A 6,900-nucleotide genomic window follows, 5' to 3' on the forward strand; every position below is an offset into this window, starting at 1 on the left:
GGACGAGAGTCTGATTCCAAGCACACCTTCTGATCCGCTGTTTTGCAGTAGCTCCAGCACCAGTAACTGGCACAGATTTATGTAGTGGCCGTCAGTGGGCCGGCGGTAAACAGTGGGAAGGCCGTGGCGCTGCTGGAGTGCCGCTGCCTTCTGAAACAGCTGATTGGCGGGGGTCCCGGGTGTCGGACCCCCGCCTATCAGAAGCTGATGATCTATCCAGAGGATAGATCATCAGTTAAATAAAAGTGCAGAACCCCTTTAAGATAAAAAGTGACAAGTAGTAAAAAAAAGTTGTTGTTGCAGCTCTGGCTTTGGGCTACTGCTATCTTGCTAACCTGTTTGAGCACTCCAGGTCCTGGCAGTGCAGACCTGCTTCCCACTCTCCATGCCCTCTCGGCAGGTCTGGCCACTGGGGAAGCTCTATTCCTCCACACAGGCTGCTGCCTTCTTAGTTTCTTCCCCCTCTATCCTCACACCGCGCCCTTCAGTTCTTGAAAGGCCAGCTTGCACACGCCCTAACCTCCTCCAGCCTATGGCTGGACACCTTGAGGTATGTAAGGGACCTTCTCCAGTGAGAGGGTGCCTGAACAATAGATTTATCTTACTTGCTAGTTCCTGCGAAGGTGTGCAGTTCTATTTGTCTGCCCATGTACTGACTTCTGCTCAATTCCTTACTCTGATTCTCCACTGTCTGATCCAACCTATGCCTGTTTACCCTTTACTGCCTGCAGTGAGCTTGGACTATATCAGATTGCCTGTACTCTGCCTGCCCTGACCTCGACTTGTCTCTGACTGCGATTTATCATGACCCCTTGGTGCTCTGCTTCGGTGTCCCTGACCCCAGTGGGTCAGCTGTCAACGACGCAGAGTCTACTCGAAGAGACAGCAGCCTGGTAGTTCCCCTGCAGTGAACATCTATAGGGGTTAAAGGATGAATGCCAGGGGACTGCCAGGATGACACTGGGTTACCCAGTGGTTCCACACCCACTGCCATAACAGAATTTGTCTAAGGAAATGTAAAAATAGTAATAAAACATTTTTTAATAAAATGGAATGTGCGTTTTACCCGTTTTCTTGAAAATATCCTTAGTCTAAATAAATTTTGAAGCATGTGCATTTTAGTGCTTCCAAAGTTTGAAAGAATATATACACCTTTGCAATTAAGTTTTGTTTCTTGCCCCTTTGTTTGTAATACAGTACAAATCATCTTCATTAAAAGCGTTGTCTAACATTTTGAACACCGCTCCTATGCAGACATATCTATCTCCATGGTTACAGGCTTTAAATAAACCCTGTAACTCTGCAGTCACGTGTAAGGTGTCTGTACAGATTATACTAGAGTTTATGAAAATGAACGATTTCAAGCATTATGGACGTTCAATGGGTGAAAAGGTCATTTTAGTCATCAGATGACAAACCATCATCGTCTGGCTGTATTTGAAATTTTGGTCTCTTACTTGGAAGTTTCATTCTTGAGTTCCCCCTTACACATTTAGATTATGGCAATTATGGCAGGAGAAAAAATAGGGAGAGGCGCTCATAGGGTAGTGAGCAACGATAATCAGCTAACAAAGTGGATGAAATATGCTCACCTTTTGGTGTTGTGCGTGTATGGGCACAACATCCGTAAGAGCAGAAACACCAGGGGGGGGGGGGGTGGGGGTGGGTCGGTGCTGCCTGTACCTTTTGGATGGAGTTGCCAAGCCTCCTGAGGACTGTTTAGGAAGTGATGAATCGTTTGTGTGCTAGCACACGGTGTGGGTACCTCTTTGGCGCACAAAGAAGACCTGGATTCAGAGACTTTTGGTATCGATGCTATTTATTCTGTTCAGTGGACAACGCATTTCGGAGTTTCTAACTCCCTTTTCAAGTCTTGGGGACGCCAACAGCATTGGTGGCCAGATGGCTGGAGATTCCCTCTGGTGAGGATTGCTGTGTGTGGCGCAAAAAACGGAAGCAGCCCGTGTTGCCTTCCGCAATTTACAGAACGGACGCCGGCAATATAAATGCCTATTCTTGTCCGCAAAGCGCGGACAAGAATAGGACATGTTATATTTTTTAAACGGGGCCGCGGAATGGAGCCACCGATGCGGACAGCACACTGAGTGCTGTCTGCATCTTTTGCTGCCCCATTGAAGTGAATGGGTCCGCATCCGAGCCGCCAAAACAGCGGCTTGGATGCGGACCCAAGCAACGGTCGTGTGCATGAGGCCTTAGGATGATGCACAGTCGTGGGATTTTTCTCTGCTGACCGGATCACCATACATCCAGTCGGTAGATGACGTTACGTGGTTTACGGCAGGGAGAACGCTCTGCGGAGATCTTTTGCTCTGAATTTAGAAAATGGGCTACGAATACGGAGTGAAGTGATCCTGCTCTCCGTAGCCAGTTCTGTCAGGGTCTATCTGAGAGGCTGCAGAACGCGTTGGCCTTTCATTGAAAACCTGAGTCATTGGATGCAGCTATGTCTGGATAGACGCCTGAAGGGGGATCTAAGGGTCCTCATCCTCAGGACGTACTGTCAAATAAGGTGGCAGCTTCCTTTGACACTTATGGTAAAGAGACACCTGTGGTTACGCCTTGTGAGGAGCCCATGCAGTTGGGGGAGCTACTCCTGGGACTTTATTGAGGGCTGGGGTTAACCTGATTGATGGACAGTATGTTCGTATTCATGGGTTGACTATTAGTGCACTAGAGAGAAGCATTTCTGTCTTTGCAATTGATTCTGCACCTCATACCCAACAATGCCTGTCTCAGGTGGTAAATGACATCCATTTAAGAGTGGGTGATTTGCATCAGGAATCTATCTCCTGTTATGTATTGGAGGGTCTGCCTGCTCCGATGGTTTTGGGCTTACCATGGTTAAGCAAACATAACCCTACCATCGACTGGCAAGCGAGACAGATTCTTGATTGGAGTGATTTTTGCATGGACAACTGTCTTAATGCATCTTTCTCTGTGGTCACCACTAAAACTGTACCCTCGTTCATTTCCAAATTTTCTGATGTGTTTTCTGAGAGTGGTAACCAGGAGTTACCCCCGCGTCGGGAATATGGTTGTCCCGTCAATCTTATTCCTGGAGCTAAACTGCCCAAATCTCGGTTGTATAATCTTTCGGAGCCCGAAAGAGAGGCAATGCGAGAGTATATTACCGAGAGCTTGGCGAAGGGTCATATCAGACCATCCAAATCCCCAGTGGCTGCTGGGTTGTTCTTTGTAAAAAATAAATAAAAAAAGATGGTACCCTTGGACCATGTCTGGACTTCCGTGAGCTCAACCGTATTTCCATCCATGAGCCTTACCCCCTTCCTTTGATTCCGGATTTGTTTAGTCAGATTGTCGGTGCCAAGGTGTTCTCTAAATTGGATCTGAGGGGGGCATGTAATTTGGTATGGATCAGGGAGGGGGATGAGTGGAAGACCGCATTTAATACCCCTGAGGGTCATTTTGAAAACCTGGTCATGCCCTTTGGGTTTAACAATGCTCCAGCGGTTTTTCAACACTTTATCAATGACATCTTTCATCATCTAGTGGGGAGATTTGTTGTTTTATATCTGGATGACATACTAATTTATTCTCCAGACATGGAGACTCATAAGGATCATGTGAGACAGGTGTTACAGACCATAAGAGAGAATAAATTGTATGCGAAGATGGAAAAATGTGTTTTTGATGTTCAGGAGGTGCAATTCCTGGGTTACCTGCTCTCACCCTCAGGTTTTTGTATGGATCCCGAGAAAGTCCGTGCAGTGTTGGACTGGGATCGACCCGAAAATCTGAAAGCGCTTATGCACTTTTTGGGATTCACCAACTACTACTGTAAATTCATCTTGAACTATTCAACTGTTGTTAAACCTTTAACAGACATGACTAGGAAAGGGGTCGATTTCTCTGTTTGGTCTGAGGCGGCGTTAAAAGCCTTTTCTGCTGTGTAGGAATGTTTTACTTCAGCCCCAATTCTGGTGCAACCGGACGTGTCTCAGCCATTCATTGTAGAGGTTGACGCATCCGAGGTAGGGGTGGGAGCAGTTTTGTCGCAAGGTCATTCACCTAGTAAATGGCACCCATGTGCTTTTTTTTTCTCGTGGGTAATAGGGATATAGAGATAAATTTGATTCAAAGATCAAAAAGAATGTCTCAAACCGCAATCTTGTTCCAAGTGCAGCAGGTCTATGGAGAGGTAGGTTCCAATTCACACTAGATCCAAAGTTCTATCAAGATGGACCGCGCAGCTTGTACACCGCGTTGCCCCTGACGAAGCAAACGAAAGCGAAACCCGGGTCGGGCAGGGGAAAAACCGAGGAAATATTTCATATGATTTGCAGTACTTCACAATTTCAAGCTCTTTCCGAATAACATCTAGTAAATAAAGTAAATGACTGAGATTGGAGTTGGAGTGCAAGCCCAGTAATTAAATACAAGTGACAGATACTCTTTGCTTCTGAGTCTGACTGAACAGTTTCCCGTTGGAAGATATACAAGCTGCACAGTCCTTCTTTATAGAACTGTGGGTAATAGGGAATTGCTGGCCATTAAGTTGGCTTTTGAAGAATGGCGCCATTGGTTGGAAGGAGCAATTCATCCTATTACGGTAATTACTGATCACAAAAATCTGGCTTACCTTGAGACAGCTAAACAACTGAATCCAAGGCAGGCCAGATGGTCGCTGTTTTTCACCAGATTTAACTTCATTGTCACCTACCGCCCTGGGGTTAAGAACGTCGAGGCGGACGCTTTGTCTTGCAGCTTTCCTGCCGAGGTGGGGGGGGTGATTCTAAAGATCCTAGTCCTATTTTGTCTGAAGGGGTAGTTATATCTGACCTATATCCTGATCTTGAGGCTAAGGTGTTGGAGGCTCAAGAGGATGCTCTGGACTATTGTCCTCCAGGGAAATTGTTTGTTCCTTCAGACTTGCGTCATAAGGTATTTGAGGAACATCACTGTAATGTCTTGGCTGGACACCCTGGGAGTAGATCCACTGTCGATCTCATCTCTCACAGATTTTGGTGGCTAGGGCTGCGTAAGTGTGTTGAGGACTATGTGTTAGCCTGTTGTACCTGTGCTCGTGCTAAGGTGACACATACTCTGCCTTCTGGATCTCTTCTTCCGTTACCCATCCCGTCCAGACTTTGTCGATGGACTTTATCACGGATTTACCGAATTATTCGGGAAAAAACGTGATCCTGGTGGTAGTTGATTGGTTTAGCAAAATGGCGCATTTTATAGCATTTCCTGCTCTACCTAATGCCAAGACTCTTGCACAGGTGTTTGTCGATAACATCGTGAAACTACATAGCATTTCCTCTGATGTGGTGTCTGTTCGGGGGACTGAGTTTGTTTCCAGATTCTGGAAAGCGTTCTGTACTCGACTGGGGGTACAATTGTCCTTTTCTTCGGCTTTTCATCCTCAGTCGAACAGATAGACAGACAGAGCGCACCAATCAGAATCTGGAGACTTACTTGGGATGTTTTGTTTCGGAGAACCAGGAAGAGTGGTCTGCATTCTTTTCGTTAGTTGAGTTTGCCATTAATAACCGTAGACAGGAGTCCACTGATAAGTCGCCGTTTTTTGGGGTATATGGATTACATCCACAGTTTGTCACATTTTCTGGTTCTCAAACTTCTGGTATTCCTGAGGAGGAACAATTTTCCTCTTCTTTGTCTTCGATTTGGCGTAAAATTCTAAATAAACGGAAAAAGATGGGAAACAGGTATAAGCGTGTGGCTGACAGGAGACGTATGAATGGTCCGGACCTGAGAGTGGGTGATTCTGTGTGGCTGTCCACAAGAAACTAAGCTTAAAGGGAGTCTGTCACCTCCATATGGCCATATACAGTGCTTACATTGCCCTATAGCACATCTATACATGAATGTTATGGTACCTTTGTCTTTGTCTTTAGACTTGCAGAAGCTGGAAAAACGAACTTTGATTGATATGCAAATTAGCACTCGCAAGTGCCCAGGGGCGGCGTTCACTGTGCTGGTGCCCAGGCTGCCCTGCCTTTTTTCATTGTTCCCCCGCCCCAGCCTCTGCATATGCCCGCCCTCCTATTCCCTTGCGCCATCCTTTGGTCCGGCCGAGATCCCGCGACTGTGCACTGCCTCGCCGGGCTGGAGCATGCGCACTGCGATGCCCATTGTTGGCACGGCATCGCTTTAACTACTGCGCATGTTCCGGCGAACTGCGCAAAACCAGACGTTCGCCGGAGCATTCGCAGTAGTTAAAGTGATGTGGAAGTTGGGCTCAAGATTTATTGGTCCATAATATATAAGATCACTGTCATTGGTAACCCTTTAGCCTTCTGTCTTGAACTTCCTCATGCTCTGAAAATTCAAAATGTATTTCATAAGTCGTTTTTGAAGAAATGTGTCAAACCTGTTGAGCCGTCCTCCTGGCCTCCTTCTCCTGTCATGGTGGATGGTAATTTAGAATTTCAAATCAGCAGGATTGTGGATTCCCGATTTCTCCATAGATCCCTCCAGTATCTCGTCCACTGGAAGGGTTACGGACAAGAGGAGAGGACTTGGCTTCCAGCGGCCGATGTTAATGCAAATCATCTAAAGGCCTTTCACAGAGCCCACTCTGATAAGGGCGGTCCTGTGTGCCCGGAGGTCACCCGTAGAAGGGGAAAGGGTACTGTCAGTCTCTCAGGTGACTGATGTCAGGAAATTAAGGCGATTGGCTGAGCGTGGAGGAATCTAACAGCCTCATTTATTTCTCTTGATTCAGTCTTGATTCAGGGTTAATGACCACTTCCCTTTTCCCAGCTGTAGCTCAGTGGTCATCACTTCTACCCTTTATAGTCTCACTCCACCCTTCTGACTATGCGGTTGATAGCTTCATTTGGGTTTGGCTAAGCTGGTTTGAGATCCTATCTGGTGTTTCTGTTCTTCCATCTC

The sequence above is a fragment of the Bufo gargarizans genome, unplaced genomic scaffold, assembly GCF_014858855.1.
Source record: "Bufo gargarizans isolate SCDJY-AF-19 unplaced genomic scaffold, ASM1485885v1 original_scaffold_1081_pilon, whole genome shotgun sequence".
NCBI classification, from domain to species: domain Eukaryota; kingdom Metazoa; phylum Chordata; class Amphibia; order Anura; family Bufonidae; genus Bufo; species Bufo gargarizans.